General features: G+C 44.0%; 1 long non-coding RNA gene and 1 other non-coding gene across 2 annotated transcripts; one reads left to right on the forward strand and one right to left on the reverse strand.

The window, feature by feature from the left end:
* On the reverse strand, nucleotides 1–14,575 carry LOC144576631 (uncharacterized). Its single transcript, XR_013518861.1, has 6 exons — nucleotides 14,444–14,575; nucleotides 13,676–13,768; nucleotides 11,308–11,558; nucleotides 9,603–9,723; nucleotides 6,391–6,572; nucleotides 1–708 (listed from the first exon to the last, which is right to left on the reverse strand). It is a non-coding gene; the product is annotated as an uncharacterized LOC144576631 (long non-coding RNA).
* Nucleotides 14,576–25,729: 11,154 nt separating this feature from the next.
* LOC118154852 (U6 spliceosomal RNA) lies at nucleotides 25,730–25,836 on the forward strand. Its single transcript, XR_004745105.1, has one exon. It is a non-coding gene; the product is annotated as a U6 spliceosomal RNA (small nuclear RNA).
* The last annotated feature ends 464 nt before the right edge of the window (nucleotides 25,837–26,300 follow it).

The raw sequence follows: 26,300 nt of genomic DNA on the forward strand, positions 1-26,300 counted from the left end.
TCAGAATCCACTATTATTTTTATTTTAAAAATATTTATCTGCTCAGTATCCTCCCCTCCGAAAACACCTGTCTTCTGAAAGGAGTTCAGCTTCACTGGCCACAGGGATAGGAACATACAACACAGTTTGGCTCAATCACAGGACCTCAAACACTTGGCTCTAAAAGGTGGGGGATGATCTACCTGAGACTAAATGACATCTTCTGTTTAAGTGGCAACTTGCCTCTTGTCCTCTTGTCAGGGACAAGTCCAGATGACTCACCCTGAAATGCAGGCCTCTTAGGTCTCCAGTTCAGGGTGATTCATCTGGTCTTGTCCCTAGCAAGACAGTTCAGTGGCATGGACAGCCCCTGAATTCAAGTGTGGCTGATCTACCTGTTTATCGTTTGTATATTTGTTTTGACAGTATGCTGGAACCCACTGCTTATGACCACAAACCCCGAAACCTTGCCATTTCCCTCCAGTTATGAAGCACGTTCTGTACCCTTGTTGTCCCAACCCATGTTCCTTGTAGTCCACCATTCTTGGAAGCCACTGGATATCTTGGCCCTGACCATTTATCATTCAAAAGGCAAGGGCCATGGGAAGTGCCAGCTTAGCTCATCCATCTGGACATCCCTCAGCCACTTCTATCTTCCAGCATCAGGGAGGAAGTGGAGCTGTGCCACTCATGGGTCTTCTGAGAGATATTCAGTCTTTCCAGCTATTCCTGAAGAAGAAAGGAGTAATAATGCTCTTAGATGTTCCCCCAAGTCTATTTGCGTGTTTCCCCTATAGCACTCTCCAGGTTGAACCTCAAGTGAACGAAGAGTTAAGAACACTCGGGTCTGACCTTTTGCCTTTCTTCCTCTTTCCTGCTCAGAAAGGCTTTCTACTTCCCCTTCCTCTTTAATCAGAACCGTGCCTAGGTCATGTCCTCCTTCTCTACATAGCACTTGCCTTCCTCCCCTTTCCCTTCCCTGGGAAAGTGATACTGCTGTGGCTGCAGAGAAAGAAAGTGAATTTCCAAGCTGAGAAAACAATTGGAAAGTGTCTTCAAAATAGTGTCCCTATTTCTCCAGCAAAACTCAGCAGTCATGGATGAGTTTCCTCATATTTATTCATTCAACAATCGTTTACGGAGGAGCTGGAGACAAGTCTTTGCTTGCAATAAAGTCAGAGTTTCATGGGAAGGCCAATGAGCAGCTAACAATTACAAATATCTCAGCAGCTTTCACACTGAATGATACTTTCTCAATTCCACATGTTTTCCCCTAAAAGATAGGGAGAACTTTGACCAAGGGCTGTGTCCTATTCCATAGCACCTAACACAGATGATGCTTTAAAAAGTTTGTTGAATAGATGAATGAATGAATGAACAAATGTAAAGAATAGTGTTGTAAGGGCATACATATAGGGCACTATAAAAACACACAGAAGGGCTTTGCACTTTCACTGGGATGGGGAAATGAGGCCTTAGTCAGGCAAAAAGTTCAAGGAGAAGTTGATATTTGTGCTGAGTCTTGCTTTTCAGCAAGCATTGAGAGGTGGAGAAAGCACATTCCACACAGAGATACTATGATGGAAAGGATCCCACCATGTCTCGGAAATTGCATGTTGGAACTGCAAATTGCAACATGCCTAGAGTCCTTGTTGGGGACACGAAGCTGGTGACTGAGCAAGACCTAGACTACACAGGGCCTTGTATCCATGCAAGCACTGTGTGAAGATTTTTACTCCAGGTGGAGAGGAGTTTTGTCTACTTGTTCCCCATTGTATCCCTTTTCCTTTTTTTTTTTTTTTTTTTTTTTTTTTTTGGTAGAGGTAGGGTCTTGTTTTGTTGCCCAGCTGGTCTTAAACTCTTAGCCTCAAGTGATCCTCTCACTTTGGCCTCCCAAAGTGCTGGGATTACAAGTGTAAGCCTCCCTTGAAGTTTAATCAGTTTCTTCTTCTCCATCTCTTTAGTTTACATGTGGTTTCAGCCAGCCATGGCCCAGACTCAACGTCAAGTCAGTCAGCTCTACAGCTCGTGCCCCTGGACTGCCTCCATCACTCCATATTTCCTAATTCAAATTTCCAGGAGCACAGATCAGATTTTCCCAGAGGGTCACATTATGGGTCAGCCAATTGGATGTCTGTTCTGGGTAAGGTGCCCAGCCTAGGCTGCAAAGGCAGGTCACATGGTACCAGAATTGGCCATGTTGGCAAAAGGGCTGTGAGCATGTGGCATTCCCTTGGGGGCTGCGTTAGTGAAGCAGGTACAGGACTGACACAATCAGTACAGTCCTCAGAGAGATGGAAGGAAGAGGCCAGGACTGTGTCTTTTTCTGATTTGCATACTCAGTGCTTAAATAGTGCTTCACATACATTGAATCAATGGATAAATGAATGAATGAACATATGAGGGAATATGTGAAATTAATGAAGCAGAAGCAAGTGCTGCTCAGAAGACAATTCCTGTAACCCCAGAACAAGAAGGAGCCTGGACACTGCTCAGCAGCCCTCTTGAACCAGAGCTGTGCCCCTAGGAACACTCTGTTCCTAGACCCAAGTCCTGGCCCCTCACAGGGTGCCCCTGGAAGCATGAGCAAGGAAAAAACCCTGTCTGCCAGGCGTTTCACCCAGAACCTCCATCTGGCTGTGAAAACTGCCCCTGTGCCAATGACAGGAGCTTGACCCAAGAGGCCTCTGGCATAGGAGAGGACTTTAGTTGCACTCCCTAATTAATCACAGGTTTGGCAAGAGTGACTGGAAATGTCTGACCCCTCTAGTCAAACAGATGCTTCCCCTGAGCTCTAACAACCAACAAAGTTGTCAGTTGTATTGAGAAACAAGAAGCCATAATATTATTTAAGAGTCCCATGCCTTTGCTTGAGAGACACGGAAAGGAAATTACTGGGCTTGGACTCAGAAAGGATGTTTCAGTTTCAGTTTGGTCCCAGGTAAGTCATTTGACTTCTAAGGCTCTCACTTTCCTTAAAATTGAGGATAATCACTCTGTTCTTCCTACATCTCATTTGGTTGCAGTGAAGGTCAATTTAGATTCCTTTTGAGGAAAGAGAGTAAATGAGTGGAACACTGTACAGATGTGAGGAACTATTACTAGCATCAACAAAAATTAGCAAACAAATGGATGGTGATGGGCACATCTGGAGGTAAAAAGCTCAGCTAGGAGGCTGCTGCAGGTCACCAGCCTGCAGGTGATGCCATTTTCAACCAAGCAGAGGCAGCAGGGATGGGGAAAAGACACAGAGACCCTCTCTTGAATTTTTGATACATATGAGGCTAAACTATTTAATAAATGAACTAATTAAGTATAATCAGCAATTCTTTGGGAAGAAATCATCCTACTTATCAAAACATTACTTGTTATAGTAATTTCTGAATTCTGAATTTCACTCCTATTTTTGTAACACCAGTAAATGTGGTACATATTTTATTATTGCATTCATCGCCTGATTTAATGTATTTGTTAATTTTTTTTTTTGTTTTTTGAGACAGAATCTTGCTCTGTCCCCAGGCTGTAGTACAGTGGTGCGATCTCAGCTCACTGGAACCCCTGCCTCCTGGGTTCAAATGATTCTCCTGCCTCAGCCTCCCAAGTAGCTGGGACTACAGGCACACGCCACCACACCCAGCTAATTTTTGTATTTTTAGTAGAGATGGGGTTTCACCATGTTGGCCAGGATGGTCTCGATCTCTTGACCTCATGATCCGCCCACCTTGGCCTCCCAAAGTGCCGGGATTACAGGTGTGTATTTGTTAAATTTTTCACCTCTTCTTCTAGATTTGAATCCCTGCAGGGCAATGGCCTGCTGAATTACTATTTGAAACCTCTCTTGGCTCCCAGCATACTGCTTAACACATAGTCAACATGTAATGTTTGATGGATGAATGAAAGTTTAATCATATCACCATGGATTGATTTATTACTTCAAAACTTTACAATAATCTCGCAGGGCAGATATTTTAATTCCCATTTTATAGATAAAGTAAGACTCAAAGATGTTAAGTAACTAAGTTGCCCAAGGCCCCATAACTGGTACAGCCTAGATTCCAAAGGGCCTGCTCCAGAGCTTGCTCGGCCTGCTTCCCCAGTGCCTGGCTGAAAAGAACAACCCCGGGTGGGTATGTCCTTGTAATTTGGAATTTATCTTGAAGTTGCTGAACTTCCATTCCCTCCAGCACTTGCCTTGGTTGGACACACATTTCACTGTGGGGAGAAGGGAAATGGCTTCTGGAAGGAAGGCACTGCTATGAAGGCCATGGGAAGGTTCAGTGTTTAAGACTTCTGAAAACAATCAGCTTCTGGGCCAAGGTCCTCCAGGATAAATCTGATAGAAACTTTCTAGCAGAGCTAAGGGAACTTCATTGCTCTGAGCTTTAGAAAATCTAGCACTTCCCTCCTTGTCCCATGGGGTCTTTTTGTTTCAGGACAAGGATGGCACAGGGCCAGGTCTCCACACCTGTACAGCCAGGAAGGTGGCAGGCAGGGATTGTCCAGTAGGAAAGGAGGTTCTTAATAGTAGTTTAGAATGTATATTTATTTTTATTTTGTTTTTGAGACACAGTCTCATCTGTCACTCAAGCTGGAGTGCAATGGCACTTATCTCAGCTCACTGCAACCTCCACCTCCCAGGTTCAAGGGATTCTCACACCTCAGTCTCCCAAGTAGCTGGGAATACAGGTGTACCACCACACTCAGCTAATTTTTTTTTGTATTTTTAGTAGAGACGGGTTTTGCCATTTTGGCTAGGCTTGTCTTGAACTCCTAGCCTCAACTGATACACCTGCCTCGACCTCCCAGTGGTGATATTACAGGCGCGAGCCAGTGTGCCCAGGCTCAGAATGTGTAGTTTTTAAAGGTGGCTTGTCATTAAGAAGGAAAACCAATCCGCTGCTACATGCTTGTTATGTCCCTGTTGGGTTTTTTTCAGTTATCAGAAGCACATCCAACCTGCCTGATCCAGCAAATACACTCACAGTCAAACATGTTCCTCTACTTGAGAACCCAGAATTCAGTGCTCTTCATAAAACATGATTAAAAATTGCTACACTGAATGTCATCATGCAAATCAGGGCCAACTTTACTCAGAGATAATTGGCACCAGGCACTAAAGATTTAAGGATATTTAACAAAACTCAGAGAGTACAGAAGGGTACAAAATGATAAGTAAATGTCTCCTTCCTGAACTACCACTCATACGGAGCCCTAAAGTTAACCCTGAAAAATCCCTGAATTTGCCTGAGCCAACCAGTCCATCAATCAGCACACACTTTCTTCTGAGATATGAGATCAAAGATGAGTCTCAGGCTGGGCGCGGTGGCTCACACCTATAATTCCAGCACTTTGGGAGGCTGAGGTGGGTGTATCATGAGGTCAAGAGATTGAGACCATCCTGGCCAACATAGTGAAACCCCGTCTCTACTAAAATACAAAAATTAGCTGGGCAAGGTGGCGTGTACCTGTAGTCTCAGCTACTCTGGAGGCTGAGGCAGGAGAATTGCTGGAAGCTGGGAGGTGGAGGTTGCAGTGAGCCAAGATTGTGCCACTGCACTCCAGCCTGGTGCCTGGCAAAAGAGCGAGACTCTGTCTCAAAAAAAAAAAAAAAAGATGAGTGTCTCCCTTCTCTCCCCTTAAGTAGAGAGACGTACACATACATACAAGGAGAGCTGACCATCCAAGGAGATATGTGATAAGAACACAAGAGTGGACCAGACATTTCCCTGACGGCAGTTGGAGCACAGGTAATTTAAAATCAGACTTTCCCCACCACAACTTCTGTATTCTGAACTGAACCTGAGCTGAACGTTAGACTTTGAACTCCAGTTATTTATGACCCTGTCATTCTTCTATGAAACAGGCAACTAAGTTCCTCAGAGCCTTCTCAGATAGCACCTAGTACAATGCCTGGAACATCATAAGTGCCCAGTAAATAATAAATTTATACCTAAGGCCTGATATTTACACCTAATATCAGTTATCTCATACTTAGATTTCTTATGTGTATAGGATAGATCGTGAGTGCCTGCTCAGGGCAATTCTTCTGTTATTATCATTGCCTTTCATATTTCTTTCTAGAAACGTAAAACACAAACATCTCCGTATTGATACCCTTTGACAGCTTACTTTTGGAAGGAGGATGGGGAAGAAGGTGGTAAGCCTCTTTGTTTAAAGAAAGCTCAAAGGATTGTAGAGACAGAAGGGAATCCTGATCCAACTACTGACAGATGTTCTGCAATCGCTCCTGGCAACAGGAGACATGAAGAGAGCCGAATTTTTTTTGTTGGCTACAGACCTGCCCGGATGTGACAAGGAGAACCATTCATTAAAGCCCCCAAACCAGCTCCAGGGTTCCAGGGTGGGTCTACCTCTCTGGACCTGCACCTGGACCAGAGGCCTGGAGATTACCTTGATGGCCACATTCATTTGGCAGAAATGAGAAGGCACTGAGCTCTCCAGCAAGCTGCACCGAGTGGCTGTGTTTGTAATCTTCTGGCACTTGCAGTCCTGGCTGACTGGCTTTCCAGCTTTCTCTGGCACTCAGATCTGGCATTTCAGAAACTACTGGCAGCAGATCTTGGAATTGGTACCTTTAAAAATAAAAGTAAGGAAAGCTAATATTGCACTGGCAAAGCTCACCTGAGACCATCTCCATCTGTCGTTCCCTCCCTTTATGACTCCACTTTCACTTTCTCTCTAGCAGTCAGAGCCCCTGCTGTCCTTTCCATGCCCTCACTGGGGACAGTCCTGTGGACGGTCTTCCACCATTCCCTCAATTATGACTTCCTCCTCCATAGAGTCTGACAGCTGGGAAAGGCAGCTGAAGTAATTTCCATAAGGTTGTCAACTGAGCCTGGGCCGGATGGGAAGATGGTTTCAACATGAAGGGACAAACCTGACTCCCTGCTGCAGATGGGCAGAGGGACTGTGCAGAGCATGTGACGGCCATATGAGGCGGCTGAACTCTGGCCTCCACCCACAGCCCAAGTAGGGCCCAACAGAAACAGTTGTGGGATACTGAGCCCTTCTTGCCACTCTCTGGACATCAACTAGGGTTCTTAGTTACAAATAATGGATATTAAGTATGTAAAATTAAAAAAAAATTTACTGAAAGGATACAGGCTAGTTCACAACATCAAAAGAAATGCTGAATCCCTTAGTCTTAGAAAGGGCAGGAAGAAGGGAAGGTCCTGGGAGCAAGGTAACAGGGCATACAGTACAGATTATCCGTCAGGACATTTTCTGTCCAGTATCAAGCTGTTCAAGATTCCTGGTGAAGGCCAAGCATAGTGGCTCACGCCTGTAATCCCAGCACTTTGGGAGGCCAAGTTGGGTGGATCACCTGAGGTCAGGAGTTTGAGACCAGCCTGGCCAACATGGTGAAACTCCGATTCTACCAAAAATACACAAATTGGCAGCTCCTGTAGTCACCATGCCTGGCTAGACGGAAGAGAATCAGGGAGTCAGAAGTTGCAGTGAGCCAAGATTGCATCACCACACTCCAGCATGGCAACTTCATCTCAAAAAAAAAAAAAAAACCATTCCTGGTGAATCTATTTGACTATGTTGGGATCAAGTGACCCAGCAAAGTCAATTAGATTGGCTTAATTTGATTGCCAGACCCACCAAGACTTTACAGAGCATGGGGAAGGGCTTGATCTACCAGGCTGAAAGAACAACTGGGTGGTCAAAATGTCAGGTGTCCACCTTCAACCCAGAGAAGCCCCTTTTCCTCTCTTCTTTTCTTTCTTTTCTCTTTTCTTTTTTGCCCTCCCCTCCCCTCCCTTCCCCTCTCCCTTTCCCTTCCCTTCCCCTCCCTTCCCCTCCCTTCCCCTCCCTTCCCCTCCCTTCCCCTCCCTTCCCCTCCCTTCCCCTCCCCTCCCCTCCCCTCCCCTCCCCTCCCCTCCCCTTCCTTTCCCTTCCCTTCTTCCCTCCTTTCTCTCTTTCTCTCTCTTTTTCTTTTTCCCGAGACAGGTCTTGCTCTGTCGCCTAGGCTGGAGTGCAGTGACGAGATCTCGGCTTGCTGCAGCCTTGACCTCCCTGTGATCCTCCCACCTCAGTGATCACTGAGTGATCAGTGATCCTTCCACCTCAGCCTCACGAATGGCTGGGATTACAGGCATGCAGCACCAGGCCAGGCTAATTCTTGTAGTTTTTATAGAGACAGTGTTTCACCATGTTGGCTAGGCCAGTCTTGAACTCCCGAGTTCAAGCAATCCTCCTGCCTGGGCCTCCTATAGTGCTGGGATTACAGGCATGAGCTACCACACCTGGCCTCCCTTTTTGTCCACACCTGTGTTTGCTCTAACTTGCCAACAACTGGATTTTACTGCGAGAAAAATGGCGGAAGACCTCAGGAAGCCAAGAACAGGAAGGGATTGATTACTGTTTGCAAGTAGTTTAGCTATCAAGAGGTGAGCCCTGGAGCAGATTTCTGCTCCCCTGAAATCCAGAACAGAGGAAGGCCATTTACCAAGCCAAGAACCTGAGTCACCCACAGTTTTCCATTGCCTTCTCTCTTCCCCACAAATCAAATAGGGCATCAATTTATTTCATTTTATCCCCCAAACATCTTTCATTAATATATAACCTGTCAAGCCTCAGCTTTTCACCTGCCCAGGGCCAGAGCCTCCTAACCAGTCTCTCTGCTTCCTTGAATAGTTGCTGACTGCAGCCAGAACGATCTGCCAGAAACCTAAATCAATCAAGATTCTCCCTCTCGGGGGCTTCTGGCTGCCTGGGAGACAGGCTTAGCCTAAATGTAGGGCCCTTGGGATTTGTCTGCAGCTCACTTCTCTTGGTCTTCTTGTGAGATTCTCCTTTCTTTACAGCTTTCATTGTTAAGTGAGGGTGTGAGAGGGAGGCCCTAGTCTGATAGAGCTGGTGTCCTTACGAGAAGAGAAAAAGACTCCAGCGCTTTCTCTTTCTGCCATGTGAAGACACAGCAAGAAGGCTTCCTGCAAAGCAGGAAGACAGCCCTCACCAGAACTGCCCCTGCCAGACTTGCATCTGAGGCTTCTGCCCCCAGAAGTGTGAGAAAATCAATTTCTTTTCTTTAAGCCACCTGGTCTGTGATATCTCTTATAGCAGCCTGAGCAGACTAGGGCAGGGGCATACCCTGAAATAGTCTGCAAAACCCTTTATGTCTCTTTAAAAGTCTTTTTAAAATTTTACTTATCTATATTTATTTTTTTAGAGATGGAGTCTTGCTCTGTTACCCAGGCTGAAGTGCAGTGGGGCAATCATGGCTCACTGCAACCTGGAACTCCTGGGCTCAGGTGATCCTCCCACCTCAGCCTCCCAGGTAGCTGGGACTACAGGTATGCACCACCATGCCCTGCTGTTTTTTATTTTATTTTATTTTTTATTTTTGTAGGAGCGGGGTCTCACTATGTTGCCCAGGCTGATCTCAAACTCCTGGCTTCAAGGGATCCTTCTGCCTCAGCCTCCCAACATGCTGGGAAGTCTTTTGTTTTAGGATAAGTTTTGATATTCTTGCATCTTGCCTCATACTAGCCTTACTGACTTTAATAGAAATGTGTTATTTCCAATCATACATACAGTAAATCAAGCCATAGTGACCTGCTGACTTCTAGTATCCCCAGCCTGCCATGCCTTACCTTAGGGAATTTAGAATCCAATTTCAGAGTCCTCCTCAGACATTCCCATGTAGAGGCTTTTGGATACTCTACTCTTTGCTGAAAAATTCTCCCCGACTCCCTTTTGTCCATTTGGCAAAGCCTTTAAAAAAAAAAAACTCCAGTGACCACTTCCTCTTTTAAGACCCTTCTAGCCCCACACCTCAATGCAGAGCTGACATCTTCATTTATGTGCTCACTGTGCCTTCTGCAGATGTATTACTTGCCCTTTATTACTTGCACATATGTTTACATGTATATGATGTCTACTGAATTGTAAGCTCTCTGAGGGCAGGCATGAGGTCTGATTTATGAATGAATCCCCACAGCCTAGCAGAGGGCCAAGCACAAAGTATATGCTTGGTAATTGCTGAAGCATGAATGAATGAAAGAGTAAGTGAGTGAATGAATGAACAAATCAAAAAGTAACTTAAAGCAGAGGGATTTTTCTGGGATGTTGGAAATGGTAATTAAATGTTGAAATACAGACAGTCCCTGATTTAAGATGTTTAGACTTACGATTTTTCAACTTTACAATGGTACAAAAATGATACAAAGCCAGTGGAAAGTGGTATGATACTCTTTCATGATCATGAGGGTAGAGAACCGATATTCTACAGTGAACTGTGTTGCCAGACAATTTTGTCCAGCTGTAGCCTAACGTAAGTGTTCTGAGCAATTTAAAGTAGCGAGGCTAAGCTACAATGTTAGATGTATTAAATGCATTTAGTGGGTTAGATGTATTAAATTAGGTTACAATATTTTCAGCTTACAGTGTGTTTATTGAGAGGTAACCTCATTGGAAGCCATGGAGCATCTGTATCCCCAAAGGTTGACAGCAAAACCTCCACGGCTATAGCCACTCCACTGCCTTAAATAGGGCTGGGGACTGGTTAGAGAGTCTCCTGAGATTTCTCCAACTCATTTTGTGTACGCCTGTTCTTCAACACCTCACTGCATCTCTTTTTGACCCCCACCCCTCACTCCCTCTGAGCTCTCTACTTTAGTTGAGTCACTATGTAGCTCATGCTTAGACTACCACATTCATTTCTTAATTAGACCACCTGCCTAAAAGTACCTCTCCTTTCTATCAGTCTACATATCATCTACCGATTACTCAGAACTCCTGAGGTACTGACTCAGCCACCACGCACTTGGATGGATACATGTTAGGTGGTTTTGTGTGGAAATGCCTGTGTGTCTGTGCGTGTGCGTGCATGCTTCCCACCACTCGAATGTAAACTCTCTGTCTCCTCTGCGTCTTGCTCAGCTCTTGGCACCTGAAGCTGAATCAATATGACAGGGCAGGGAAGGAGGTTGTCAGCAGACAACTCTGCAGGGCTCACCCTGACCTCCTTGGCTTCATTTCCTACTGCTCCGGGTGTCAACTTCTGTCACAATGTTTGCTCCTGTCAGCTGAAGCACTTGTGACAACCTGTCAGGCTGGGGGTAATGACCTGCACCAGGACACAGCAGTGGGAGAAGGAACCCAAGTCTTGACGATTTCATTGGACAGCATTTTCCTTGAAGCCTGATAGAACCAGTCAGAATCCTGTTCCTTTCTTGGCTCCTCCAGAATAGAAACTGTGTATACTTAGGGACATATTCTAACTAGTGGGAGATTCTCATTTTCTTTCTGAACAACAAGGATGTTACAGTAGAGAGGAAAAAGAGGCAGAGAAAGGACCTCCAAAGAGCCAGGATGTCCTCTCAGGCACTCCCGTTACATGCACACATAAGGGCCAGGGAGCCCACGGCTTGCATGGCCACTAACATGGAGTCACAGCATAGTTCTCAACAATATCCTGCCCAGAGGGCTGCACTCGTATAGTTGGACAGAGCCTGCTTAAAACATGCAGGTGGTGAGTAGTCTCTCCTTCAGAGCAGAGTTCACGGCCACGACCATTTCTCACTGTCCCCAGCCATTCCTACTGCCATCTGCCAAAAGGGAAGAAAGAGAAGTTATTCACAGACATCATCACTTGCCCAGCAACTCAGACTCCCCACCAAATAAGGCAGCCAAGACAGCTCCTACCCTGGGACTGAATTAAAGAGAAGAATTTAAGAAAAAATAATTCTACTAGATGGCAAGACCCACAATGCTCTGGGGCCACATCTAATTAACTTACAGCCTCTGATGTCAACAGCTTCCAAGGCTGGTGTAGTGCATTTGCAAACACATTCCAGAAGAGTCAATGTGATCTGGTGTTGACACAAGCCCGTAACTGTCAGAGGCAGTAGTTTTCAATTTATGGATGCCGTAAAGCTTTGGCAATATGATTGCTACAATGTGTGGTGTGTTTTTGACAATAAACAGGAGGTAGGGGGTTGGGGAGCATTGGTTCCACATTTGGCTATGGATGTAGGCTCATAAGGGCAAACCTGTAGTCATTTCTGCTATTGCAAAGCAGCTACAATAATGGCTCTAAACAATGAACCTAGGAATGTTATGTGGTTCTTTACTAGCAAACTCTGGACTTCTACATCAACTCAAAGGTACATTAGTCATTCAACACACATTCAATACCACCTACCCTATGTAAAGCACATAGTGAAGAATAAGTACAGAGTACAGTGGGAGCACAAGAAATGGATGGTAGGTTTACTTCCAAAGGATTCAGAAAATGTCAGGTCTCCTTACTTCAAGAACCCTCCTAAGAAGAACCATGATCGGAGGAAAAAAGGAGAGGGGTGGTGACCACAGCTGTCATCAGCCTTTGCTTCTATCCTGACAAGATGTGAGTGTCCTTAGATGCAGGTGTGTGAGACTTGCTCATATTGTCAGCAATAGAAGGAGTGACTTTTTCATGGTCGAAGACACAAATGTGATACTAGACTTGATTATTGACCAAGATAAAACATCACCCAAACACGCTTCATTTGTTATCACTTACTGGCCTCGAGGCCAACATTTGGATGTACTCAGAATCTGGAACTCAAGAGTCTGAATAATACAGTCCCAAGCTACAGCAGAAGAGTGCGTGTGTGTGTGTGTGTGTGTGTGTGTGTGTGTGTGCGCGCGTGCACGCACGCATGTGCATGTGCAGTGTATATGTGCATGCATATGCCTAAGTGCTGGTCCGAAACTCTCTAAATGGATTCCTTATAGTTCTCAAAAGCAGAGGAAGCTGGGTTATTAGAAGCCATGCAATCAACAGATATTTACTAACCACCTACAGGGTGCCAGGTATGGTGCTAAAACGGAGGGGCTAAGGGACAAACTGTGTGGCTCTCAGAAGTTAGCATACTTTTGCTTAAGAACAGAAAGTGGATAATATATTAGATCCACATTCACATACTCATTGCCAGGCAATTCCAACTAGGAAAGCCTTTTTTTTTTTTTTTTTTTTAAAGGTTGCCACTACACACCTGCTAGGATGTCTGAAATAAAAAATGCTGACAATGTCAAATACTAGCAAGGATGTGGAGCAACAGGAACTCCTACTTATCACCAAAGAGAATGCAAAACGGTACAAACTTTGAAAATTGGTTTGGTGATGTCTTACAAAACTAAACATACTCCTACCATATGATCCAGCAATACTGCTCTTTAGTATTTACCCAAAAAAGTTGAAAACTTATGCCACAGAAAAACCTGCTTGTAGATGTCAATAGCAGCTTTATTCAGAATTGCCAAAAATTGGAAGCAACCAAGATGTCCTTCAAATAGGTGAACAGATAAGCTGTGGCATGTCTAGACAATGGAATATTATTTAGTGCTGAAGAAATGAGCTATCTAGCCATGAAAAGACATGGAGGAACCTTAGATGTATATTACTAAGTGAAAGAAGCCAATCTAAAAAGGCTGTATATTATGCAATTCCAACTATATGGCATTTTGGATAGAGCAAAATCATGAAAGCAGTAAAAAGATTAGTGGTTGGCAGGGGTCTAGAGAGAGGAATGAATAAGGAAAGCATAGAGGATTTTTAGAGGAATAAAATTACTCTGTACATACTATGATGGTGAATACATGTTGTCTAGTCCATTTTGTGCTGCTACAACAAAACATCTGAGGCTGGGTAATTTAGAAAAAACAGAAATTTATTTCTCACAGTTCTGGAGGCTGAGAAGTTCAAGATCAAAGTGCTGACATCAGGTATCTTGTTAGGACCATCTTGCTGAATCTTCCAGAGGTAATGCTTTTCCTTATAGGGTAGAAGAGCAGGAGACAGATAATTCTTCCCAATGCTTTTCCTTATAGGGTAGAGGAGCAGGAGACAGATAATTCTTCCCAATGCTTTTCCTTATAGGGTAGAGGAGCAGGAGACAGATAATTCTTCCCAAAGGCCCATTTTATAAAATAATCCATTCAGGAAAGTGAAGCCTCATGACCTAAACACCTCCCATTAGGCCCCATCTCCCCACACTGTTGCATTGAGGATTAAGTTTCCAACACCTGAATTTTTGGAGGGAACAAACACATTCAAACCATAGCATATGTCAACATGTATCTGTCAAAACTCATAGAAAGCACACTATTGTAAACTATGGGCCTTTATTAATAATGATGTGTCATTGTTGGTTCATGAGACTATAAGGTCTGCTACAGATGTTTCACTGGGGTGTCAGACATTAACAGCAGGGGAGGAAGTATATGAGAATTCTGTATTTTCTGTTCAACTTTGCTGTAAACCTAAAATTGCTCTGAAAAATGAAATCTACTTAATGAATGAATGAATGAATAAGTAAATAAATGACAAAAAATGGCATTCCAAACTGTGAGCAGTTGTAGAAAGAAATCAAAGGATCTGATGATTAAGATACTCAATTAGCGCCCTGAGCAGATTTCTTAGGTTCTTTTTGACATGAGAATATCTTACATTTTTATGCTGACTTTGTTCATCCTGTGAGTCCATAGCCATGTTCAGAACTGGAATAGTCCCATACTTGGGGCTTTCTGGATGACTCCAAAATCCTGTCTTCAGTCCCAGTGTGCTAACTCTGTGAAACTGGAACCAGACAAGGTCAGCACAGAGAACTGGTGCATGAGAAGCTGCTGAAGACAGGTACTCTCAGTGTTCTGTGAACATGAGGTATCATGTAAAAGAGTGAGAATGCTTTTTATTTTTAATTTTTGAAACAGGATCTCACTCTGTTGCCCGGGTTGGAGTACAGTGATGTGATCTCAGCTCACTGCAACTGCTGCCTCCCAGGCTCAGGCTATCCTGCCACTGGCACACACCACCATGCTTGGCTGATTTTTAAAGCCCTTTTGGAGAGATGAGGTCTCACTCTATTGCTCAGGCTGGTCTCAAACTCTAGGGCTCAAGTCATCCTCCCACCTAAGCCTCCCAAAGTGCTAGGATTACAAGTGTGAGCCACCACACCCAGCTAAGTGAGAATGCTTAAGCAGGCATAGTAGCATGACTCTGATACATTTTTTTAAAAAAAGAAACTTACCAGCCGGGCACAGTAGCCCACACCTCTAATCCTAGCACTTTGGGAGGCCAAGGTGGGTGGCTTGCCTGAGTTCAGGAGTTCAAGACCAGCCTGGGCAACACGGTGAAACCCCGTCTCTACTAAAATATGAAAAATTAGCTGGGCATGGTGGCATGCACCTGTAGTCCCAGCTACTCAGGAGACTCAGGCAGGAGAATTGCTAGAACACAGGAGGTAGAGGTTGCAGTGAGCCAAGATGGCACCACTGCACTCCAGCACTCCCGCCTGGGTGACAGAGCAAGACTCCATCTCTAAAAAAAAGAAAAAAAAAACTTACCAAAATGAATAAATGAATGGTCCCAACTCTGCTAAATAGTCAATTTGATCTTAGATGAACAATTAGAAAGACATGGCAACTGTTAACAGCAATTGTCTCATGAAGACAGCTCATCTGTGATTCTTACATTTTGCTTTATGCATCTTGATGGTCCAAATTTTCTTCAATAAATAAGTATTTTTTAAAATCAAAATTGAGAGAGAGAGACAAAATATGAGAGACAATGATTGTCCATCAACAGAGTAGTCAATGAGAGTTCTGAGTTTATCAAGACGATAAATGACCAGCAGGAAAACCCCACATCTGACCCAGAGGGAGCTTCTGAAGAACTAGGGTACAGTTGGGTTTATTTTTACTTTTACATACACACACACACACACACACACACACACACAACACTGGTGTGTGTGTATATATATGTATAAACATATATAGTTGTTTTTGAGCCAAAGTCTAACTGTAACCCAGGCTGGAGTGTAGTGGCATGATCTCAGCTCACTGAAGCCTTCATCTCCTGGGTTCAAGCCTGGGTAGCTGTGCCTACAGGTGTGTACCACTACACCCAGCTAATTTTTGTATTTTTTGTAGAGACAGGGTTTTTCCATGTTGCCCAAGCTGGTCTTGAGCTCCTAGGCTGAAGTGATCCTCCTATCTTGGTCTCCCAAAGTGCTGAGATTACAGGCATGAGCCACTGTTTCCAGCTTCTTGGGTTTAAAATAAAAACTGCACATAAGAAGACAAATCTACATGTGCTGTTTGTAAGTCAACTACATGGACCATAGCAGTAAGGACCCATTTAGTTCTTGTTGGATCCCAGGAGAAGGGCATCAAAAGAGTAAAAAGTATCTGAACACTGTAGGGCCCAACCTCTTCATGATGGAAAGAAAAGGCTATTTCCAAACCTATAAAGGGCAAGAATGACAGTGGATGTAGCCCCCAAACAGATACAAATGATACACCTGGATTTATGGACCAAAGGGTTGAGAGTAGGGAGGTGTGGGGAGGAGACAGAAATTAAATAAACCCGAACCACAGCCAGGGATCAAAATCTAACACCTTCCACTTGATTTGATGGCTCTTCCAGGAGCCTGTTAACACCTCATAACTATAACTGAGGCCCACAAAAGAAACCACTCAACAGGGGAACACAACAATCCGCATACCTCAAAGTGATCATGGCCTTCAGTGCAGAACAGAGAGGCTCAGCAGTGAAGAAGCAAGAGAAATTGGGGGCATATATTTCATGTTCCTCAACCTCCTGGGTGTGGGTTGCTTGTTCAAATCCTCAGTTTCATGGAAATGCACGTTTTTGTATTTCAGCAAAGGGACCCTATTTATTTGACATGTAAGGTCGTGGTTTTCTGTATCCCATCTTATGGTCTGGATGAGAACTTGAGAATGGACTGTAAGTTTCAACCAAGAGTTGGATCCACTGAAGTGCTGCCACCTTAGATACTGCCAACGTGGTGAGACACATCCTGAGTCAGGGTCACTGCTGACACCAGGCCTTTCACATTCAAAGGGTCCCTTGAAGTTCAGATCAGTGAGGTCATGCAGGTTTTGTTCCCATCCTGACCTTTTTTTAAAACAAAAACTAGAGTTTAAAAATTCCCAGAAGTTGTATGAATTGACAGGTAGCACAGGTTAGAGGAGGTGTGGGACTGGGCATGTATTTAATAATAGCCTTTGCGGGAGATTTTTATAATATATGAATAACTTTGATAATTGCATCTCATTCATTCCTTACCAGAAAGCTGAATAGTAACATTGCCACTCCTATCTTACATTAAGAAACTGAGTCTGAGAGAGAATGACTTGCCTAGGAGGGTAAGCTAGTAAGTGACAGAGCTGGGATTCGAACCCAGATCTTTTCACTCAGTTCATGTGCCTACCCTAGGGGGAAGTACTGTGATCCTATAGCTACAAAGAAACTTCCAAGCAAGGCCTGGGAATGGAAGCCTGAAGTGAGCCTTTTCAGGATAGGGATCACGTCCTGTCTAGCATGTGTCCCATCACATATGGTGAACAAAGGAGGAAGAGGTGTCATGATGAGTATAGCACTCAATGGAATGCAGTGCTTACCCACAGACTGATGGCTTGGGGTAGATCAAAATCATTCCCATGATGGGCTCTATTAGAAGGCAAAGCAATGAAACACCTTAGAGCATCTTCAAGGGCAGAAGCAGAATAGAGACTATAGCTGTGAGTATGTGGGATCCTCCCTTCTCACCCTTTGAGGACTTTCAGAAACGTTAGGCTACTTCTGGGGTCAGAGCTTGGGCAAGCAAAAAGGAGGGAGGGAGACTTCACCATTGACTATAGAAGGTAATCGTTAAATTACCTTTGTTTTTAAAGACAGAATCATCCCTATTTTTGCACAGCAGTCTGTAGTGGTCATCTTTCTAAATCAGTAAATATATAGATCGATATCACCATGATTAATAGCTGCAATGTTCTCCATAATATACCACAGCACAATAATTTATTTAACTGATACCCCATTGGTGGACATTTATGTTGTTTCCTACTTTTTGCTATTATAACGATGTTGCTGTGTACATCCTTGCAAACACAGATTTTCTGAACTTAAAAAAGAGCGTCAGATGGTCAGAAGAGGAAAGGTGGCTTCCAGCTGGGGAAGGAGAATCGAGGTAGGCTTCACAGCACATGTAAAATCTGAGCTGGATTGAAGGCTGGGTAGAGAATGTAAGATGATGATTGGGGAGAAAGGCAATCAAGGTGGCCAGGTGTGGTGGCTCACACCTGTAATCCTAGCACTTTGGGAGGCTGAGGCAGGTGGGTCACCTGAGGTCAGGAGTTCAAGGCCAGTCTGACCAATACAGTGAAACCCCATCTCTACCAAAAATACTAAAATTAGTCAGGCATGGTTGCACACACCTGTAGTCCCAGCTACTCAGAAGGCTGAGACAGGAGAATCACTTGAAATCTGGGAGGTGGGGGTTGCAGTGAGCTGAGATCACACCACTGCACCACTGCACTCCAGCCTGGACAACAGAGTGAAACTGTCTCATAAAAAAAAGAAAGGAAGAAGAAAGAAGGAAGGAAGGAATGAAAGAAAGAAAAAGAGAAAAAAAGAAAGAAGAGAAAGAAAGAGCCAGGCACGGTGGCTCAGGCCTGTAATCCCAGCACTTTGGGAGGCCGAGGCGGGTGGATCACGAGGTCATGAGATCGAGACCATCCTGGTCAAAATGGTGAAACCCCATCTCTACTAAAGATACAAAAAATTGACTGGTCATGGTGGCGCGTGCCTGTAATCCCAGCTACTAGGGAGACTGAGGCAGGAGAATTGCCTGAACCCAGGAGGCGGAGGTTGCAGTGAGCCGAGATCGCGCCATTGCACTCCAGTCTGGGTAACAAGAGTGAAACTCAGTCTCAAAAAAAAAAAAAAAAAAAGAAAAGAAAAGAAAGAAAGAAAGAAAGAGGAAGGAAGGAAGGAAGGAAGGAAGGAAGGAAGGAAGGAAGGAAGGAAGGAAGGAAGGAAGGAAGGAAGGAAAGAAAGAAAGAAAAGAAGGCAATCAAGGCAACTGACCAAACTAGAGTAAAAGCACAGAGGTGGGAAAGGGTGGGAACAAAGAATATGTGAAGCAGAGGGGCTGGAAGTAAGATTCATAAGTAGTTTTGGATGGCACTGAGGAGGGCTTTGGCTGCCAGTCAAAGGAGTTTATTATTATAGATCAACAAGGTGATTTAATGCTGGCTTGTTCATCTTAGAGATCACCGATCTATGCCTTAGTACTCAATGGGTAACTCAACCTCAACTCTCCTATTAATGATTGTAAAAGAAAAAGAAGGCCCTTGATTTCTGACTGGGAAATATGAAAAGAAAATTCACAGGCTCCAAGAAGCTCAGTGAGATAATGCATGAAGAACACCGTGTGGACTTGCACAGAGTAACTATGTGGTAAGAGCAAATCGTTAGTATGAACAATCATAACAAAAGGGCCTTTTTAAATTCCGGGGCTTTGCAGTTAAAAATTTAGCATTTTTAAATGTTGACTTGGCTCTGCCTGCATTTGTGCTTTTAGTTCCCCATAAAATTGCTCTGTGAGAAGGCAAGCTCGCTTCAAGGAGAGAAAAGGAGAAACCCCACCCATGAGGTGGCTACCAGATGAGTCTTTAGATTGTTTGTCTTTTTAATATTCTAGCCCTCACCATCTGGCCATCAAATTCACTTTGGTCTAAACTGGCCTATGATTTTTTTTTTCTGTATTTGGAGTTTATATTAGAAATTAAGATTTACTACATTTACAGACTGTTCTTAGTCTTCTTATGAAAAAGTGGAGGCAATAGAGACCCACTTGTCCAATGTGTCATTTTAAACACGGTGGGCAACTGCAGGGTGGCAGCTTTATTTATCACCACATGCTCACTGGAGTGCTGGTGAATGGAATTGCGTGCTTGGCCAAGCACACAGGGAATAAGCACAGCACTGAGGCTGCGTTTCTACAGCAGCTCTGTGATCATGAATTATGAAAAGATTAGACAAGGTTTGGGAAAAGGGAGCTTCTGTTGTTTTTCTTCCCTCTTTTGTGAAGATTTGAGGGTGAGGAAAAACCTAGAGTAAAGGCAATAAAAAAGTCCACGAAACGATGCTTATTGGCAAATGGGTTGGGAGATTCCTAATTTAACCCTCTGGGCCAAGTCAGAAACCACGATGCAAATAACGACTTCACTCTCTGGAGGAGAAATTCATTAGACTCAAAGTCCTGCCGAGGCCCTGAAGCGCTTGCTTTTACTGCCAATCTGAAGAGCCACTCTACTTTTGTTTCCATGAATTTGAGTTGAAGGCATTCCTACTTAACAACGTTATTGGTGAGTGAACCATACTTTCCAGAGCTGCTGCTTTTCTCTTTGCTGCCAAGCTGTGTCAAATCCACCTGATCTGCAAACTGATAGCATTTAGATCTCTTCTTTATTAAAGAGGCTACAGATCTCACTAGTACCATTTCTAGGCCAGTCCCTTATTTCTCTCTGCCTGCCTAACCTTTCAACCATGCCCACAGGACCCAAGGCACATCTTCAGGTGCCGCTGCAAGACTGGAGCAGGATAGAAGCCTGTCTTCCTGGGAACCTTATTCAATTACTTAGTGAGGCTCTCCCTTCAGATTCAACCTCAGCTTTCCTCTGCATCCTTCTCTGTAGCTACCAAGCTCCTTAAATAAGTGTTGTTCTCTTTTACTTCTGGGCTTTCGCAAAAGTTGGTCCTTTGAAAAGAAATTCCCATCTGTCTTAGCTCAGGCTGTCACAACAAAATATCATAGACTGCATGGCTTAAACAACAGAATTTCTCACAGTTCTGGAGGCTAGAAATCTGAGATCAGAGTGCCAGCATGGTCAAATTTTGGTGAGAACTCTCTTCCCGGCTTGCAGATGAGTACCTTCTTGCTGGGTCCTCACATGGCACAGAGAGAAAGAGAGAAAGAGAGAGAGAGAGAGACTCTTCCTCTTCTTATAAGGGCCTTAATCCCATCATGAGGGACCCATACTCATGACCTCATCTAACCCTAATTATTTTCCAAAGGGCCCCATCTCTAAATACCATCATATTGGGGGTCGGGCTTCAAAATATGAATTTGTGGGGGGCACAAACACTCAGTCATCCCACCATTGTTTGGTACTTGACTTAAAGACAACTTTTGCTGGGAGTCTTCCCTGAAATACCCAAGGGTATGGTTTCTCACAGCATCTCATATTTACCATGGTACTTACCATACTCCATTGGAATTGTCTGTATACCTATATGTCTTCTCTTACCAGGTTGAACTTCTTGATGGCAGAAATGGTGTGTTATTCACTGATGGATGCCTACTACCCTGCATAATGGCATGCACATGGTAAGCATTTACTGAGTGCCTGTTGCCTGACTGAATTAGTCAAGGTAATGCTAGTAGAGTTAACAACAACAATAAAAATTAAGACATAGAAGTTAATTTCAGGTGCACATAACAATCCAGTGCAGTTGTTCGGCAGGCAGCCTTCCATGGAGTGATTTGAGACTCCAGTTCCTTCCATCCTATGGCTCCACCATCCGCTAGAGTTGGAGTCCTTCTATGCCAGTTAGCAGATGGGAAAGAAAGAATGAAGATGACACACCTACTTTCTAATTGCATCTGCCCAGAAGTGGCATGCTTCTGTGCCAATCACGTCTCATTCTAAGAACTGGCCCCAGCTAGAGGCAAGGGCTGAGAGGGAAGTGGGAGCAGACTGAGAGATATGATCCCTTATGAGCAGCTGCTTCCAAGCAACCCTGCTCTGTATGGAATGAATGAATGAGTGAATGAGATCAAAGATACAGCACAGTGGAAAGAACTGAGGAATGTTGGGACCAAGAGAAAAACCAGATTAAATCACCCAATACTCTCATTTTATATAAGATGCAAGTCCAGAGTAGATAAATAGCAAATAATGCAAGTATTTACTATTTACTTAAAGACCTGGGGTTTGAATTTAGGTGACCTTAGTTCTTGCCCTAGTTTTTGTTGAATGTAAAAGTCACCCCCACCTCTCTGAGCTTCAGTTTTGTCACCTTTAAGATATGAATTTTGTGCCAGATGCTCTCTAACATTCAGCCCAGCCTTGCTGGGCTGAAGGTGCCACAACCATGACTGTGGAGGTTTGTTCTGGAAATGTAATAGTTCAGGTCCCTGGGACCACACTCAACAACCAAGAAGTACAATTTCAATCCCTTGGTCAGTTGTTTTATCTGCACATATTCTGTTGATCAGAAACCATTCTTCAACAAAATGAACCACATTGTAAAGGTGTTTTAGAGGGAGGAGTCAAAAACTGTCCACACACCTTCATCCATCCAGAATTGGCCTGGGTTCACAGGTGAGGTCACCAGGCATGGAATGAATACTTGTGACACACCTCAGGCAGAATTTAGACTATCACATAGTAAGAATGAGTGTGACACCGTCTCTGTCATTTGAGATCTGAGGATTTTCTGATTGTTAATAGTAGCACTGTTCTTTCTATTTAAATAGTTCTAACCATGCATTTCATGCTATTTAGATGTGCTCTAAGTCTCCAATTTTAAAACATTTGGGTAGGAAAGAGAAAAGAGTATTGAATAGTGTGCTGACTTCATTAGGAGCCTATTTTGGGAGGTAAACACCATTTGAATGGTAGAAGTTTTCAGAAATAACTTCGAATAGAGGTGAACAAATGGGACTAGTCATTGTTTAGAGGTTAATGAGAAACTTCAAATGTTTTTGGCCTGGAGACTTTCTTGAAACTATAATGACTTTCTAGACCCACATGTAGCTAAATGACTCATGCTTAAATCCTCAAAACACGAATTAGTAAGAATGTGTTACAGAACTCTTATAAGCATTTGTTTTCATTTAGACTGTTGCATTTTCTCAGGAGAAAATGCAAGAGTTCCCCAGTGTTCTGAAAGTTGTGTGTTCCATGCATCTGTCTCAACACAGAGGATCATTAAAATCTCTTTCAGACATCCCAAACCCCAGGCCGTTTCATAGGGAAATCCTGCTCTGACTAATGTCCCTTACCAACCTGTCCTGGAGAAAAGGATTCTCCTTCCCCTTCCATCTCCCATATTCCTTAATTTGGGTATCTACTTCCCAACATGAAGGGGTAGCAGAGAAATGACCCTGCTTTGGAAGTCACTGGCAGAGCATTCAGTAGGTTCAAATTGTCAAGAAAAGTTCCCCTGCCCCCAGCCCTGCTGCTGCCATTTTACACAGTTTACCTTCCACTCCAAATCTGGAGCACCAGTCCATAAAGAAAAGAAGAAAAGCAAGCTGTCTAAAGAGTCTTCATTCTTCTTCATGGTATAAAGCAACATGTTGCTGTGGCTTTTGACCTCCACGGGTTGGATTAGATGATTTTCCACATGGTTTGTTGTGAAAGGTTTTATTGCACAGATCCCTCAACAATTTAATTGCCATAAAAATAGCTAACATATGTGGCCGGCTTTAAAAATGTCCACCCAGCAAATGGATTTGCTTCTCCTGTGGCCACCAGGAGCTGGCAGATTTTACCTCCACATACCTCGGAAAGGTTGGAGTCACCCCGAAGGGCTGCAATGAATATCACTGTGTTCCAAGTCTGAGTCACTGTGTTCCGCGCCTGAGTCACTGTGTTCCGCGCCGGGGTCACTGTGTCCTGCGTCTCGGTCAGTGTGTCCGGCGTCTCGGTCAGTGTGTCCCGCGTCTGCGTCAGTGTGTCCCGCGTCGGGGTAACTTAGGTCCCGCGTCGGGGTCACTGTGTTCCAAGTCTGAGTCACTGTGTTCCAAGTCTTGGCTTCCATTTTCCTTTTTCTGTACTGTTGATGGTTCAGTTTGTTTGCTTGCTTGTTTTCTTCTTTTAGGAGTGTGTTTTTAAAGACCCATTTCTAAGGGCAATACAAAGTTGGTCGTCTTAGATTCCATGAGGGTGATATGAACTGAGCCCAGGGCCACCGTCTCAATGGTTTAGTCTGATCCTCATAGTCTCTCAAGTGTTATCATCTGTAAGCTACCAACATTCCTAAACTATCTCTTAAAAGCCACAAGAGAGAAATCTGTCATAATCTTCTAGAAACACTGCAGCCATTTCCTTGAAAGGAAGCCATTGTCTTTACCTTGTATTTTTTTACTAGTTAGAACAATAGTAAACATTCATATATGCATGCACTACTCTTCACATAGCAGATGCTACTTCTTCAAAGGAGGCTGCCTACTGAGCAATCCTTCCAGGTCTAGCTAATTAATTTTTCCTCCATAGACCAACTAACTATGTGTGAGCTCTCTGTTGACTTCTCTTCTGTCACTTTTGACTCTTTTTTAGGCCTGGGGGGCCCAAAAGGCAGCCTTACAGTGTTCCACAAACTCCCTGTGAACAGCAGTTCCCCCTCCTTCCTCCATAGTGGTTCCCCCTCCAGTTGCATATAACTCATCTGGAAGAGGATATTGTCTGATGGAAGAATGCCAGGAGGCTGTGCGCAATGGCTCACACCTGTAATCCCAGCACTTGGGAGGGCGAGGTGGGCGGATCACTGGAGGTCAGGAGTTTGAGACCAGCGTGACCAACATGGTGAAACCCTGTCTGTATTAAAAGTACAAAAATTAGCTGGGCTGGTGGTGGGCACCTGCAATCCCAGCTATTTGGGAGGCTGAGGCAGGAGAATCGCTTGCACCTGGAAGGCAGAGGTTGCAGTGAGCTGAGATCGTACTATTGCACTCCAGCGTGGGTGACAAAAACAAAACTCCATCTCAAAAATAAACAAATAAATAAATAAAAATGCTAGTATCTGTTCCTGGATGCCAGCAAGGTCTCCCCTGTTCCAGCTACCAGAAGGCAGTCAGAAAGGTGGGAAAAAGCCTCCGCTGGCCCCCGCTCCCCACCCAAAGTCTTGTCTGGTTACCTGGCTGAGGCATCTCCATCCAGGCCCAACGAAGCTTCTCTTGAGTAGTTCTATTGGCTTCTGATCTTCACCTCTGTTTCCACAGTGGCTCAAAATTAATCCCAGGGACCATGGAGGGTCACTCCATTCTTCCTCCTCCTGGTTAAACTGGCATTTTTGATCCTCATATTTCTCTCCCCTTAGTAACAGTAGCAGGGAGGTAAACATTGTGTTAGGAGCTGGTAGCAGAATTTACCTGACGGAGACTTGTCTTGTTTGCCAATACATTTTGATAAGCCCCTTTGGCTATAGTAAGATGATCCTTAGGGCCTGGGCTAGATGAGACAAGATGGTTTATAAAGTGAGAAGAATTTTTTAGTTTCTAAGCGCAATGCTGTAGGAAGAGGGGGCCTGGGAATGGAGATAAACTGGGAGAGATGAGAAGAGGTGATGAGAAGAGATGGCCCAGCAAGAGAGGGGGCAGTATGTGACAGAAGGAGAAGAGAAAGTGAATGAGAAATTTCCAGTACAGGATATGACATGGACTTTCTAAGAACAGAAATATCTTGTTGAGCATGGTGGCTCACTCCTGTAATCCCAGCACTTTTGGAGGCCAAGGCGGGTGGATCACAAGAACAGGAGTTCAAGACCAGCCTGGCCAAGATGGTGAAACCCCATCTCTACTAAAAATACAAAAAAATTAGTCGAGCATGGTGGCAGGCGCCTGTAATCCCAACTACTCAGGAGGCTGAGGCAGATAATTGCTTGAACTCGGGAGGTGGAGGCTGCAGTAAGCCAAGATCACGCCACTGCACTCCAGCCTAGGGGGACAGAGCGAGATGCTGTCTCAAAAAAGAAAAAAAAGAATAGAACTATCTAACCTTTTCAGTATAAAGTAGCTTATGCTGCCATAGATACCAGTCTTAATATTAAAAGAAGTTGAGTTAAATGTATTTGATGAAATAATCAAATCCATTTACAGAAAATGCAAAGGTGTAGGTTTAAAAGTAATGAAGATCAGTGCTCGCTTCGGCAGCACATATACTAAAATTGGAATGATACAGAGAAGATTAGCATGGCCCCTGCGCAAGGATGACACGCAAATTCGTGAAGCGTTCCATATTTTTACACTTTACAAAAGAAGACATACATGAGGCCAACAAACATATGAAAAAATGCTCATCATCCCTGGTCATTAGAGAGATGCAAATCAAAACCACACTAAGATACCATCTCACGCCAGTTAGAATGGCAATCATTATAACATCTGGAGACAACAGATGCTGGAGAGAATGTGGAGAAATAGGAACAATTTTACACTGTTGGTGGGAGTGTAAATTAGTTCAACCATTATGGAAGACAGTGTGATGATTCCTCAAGGCCTTAGAAATAGAAATTCCATTTGACCCAGCAATTCCATTACTGGGTATATATCCAAAGGACTATAAATCGTTCTACTATAAGGACACATGCACACAAATGTTCATTGCAGTGCTGTTTACAATAGCAAAGACCTGGAACCAAGCCAAATGCCCATCGATGATAGACTGGACTGGGAAAATGTGGCACACATACACCATGAAATATTATG

The sequence above is a fragment of the Callithrix jacchus genome, chromosome 6, assembly GCF_049354715.1.
Source record: "Callithrix jacchus isolate 240 chromosome 6, calJac240_pri, whole genome shotgun sequence".
NCBI classification, from domain to species: domain Eukaryota; kingdom Metazoa; phylum Chordata; class Mammalia; order Primates; family Cebidae; genus Callithrix; species Callithrix jacchus.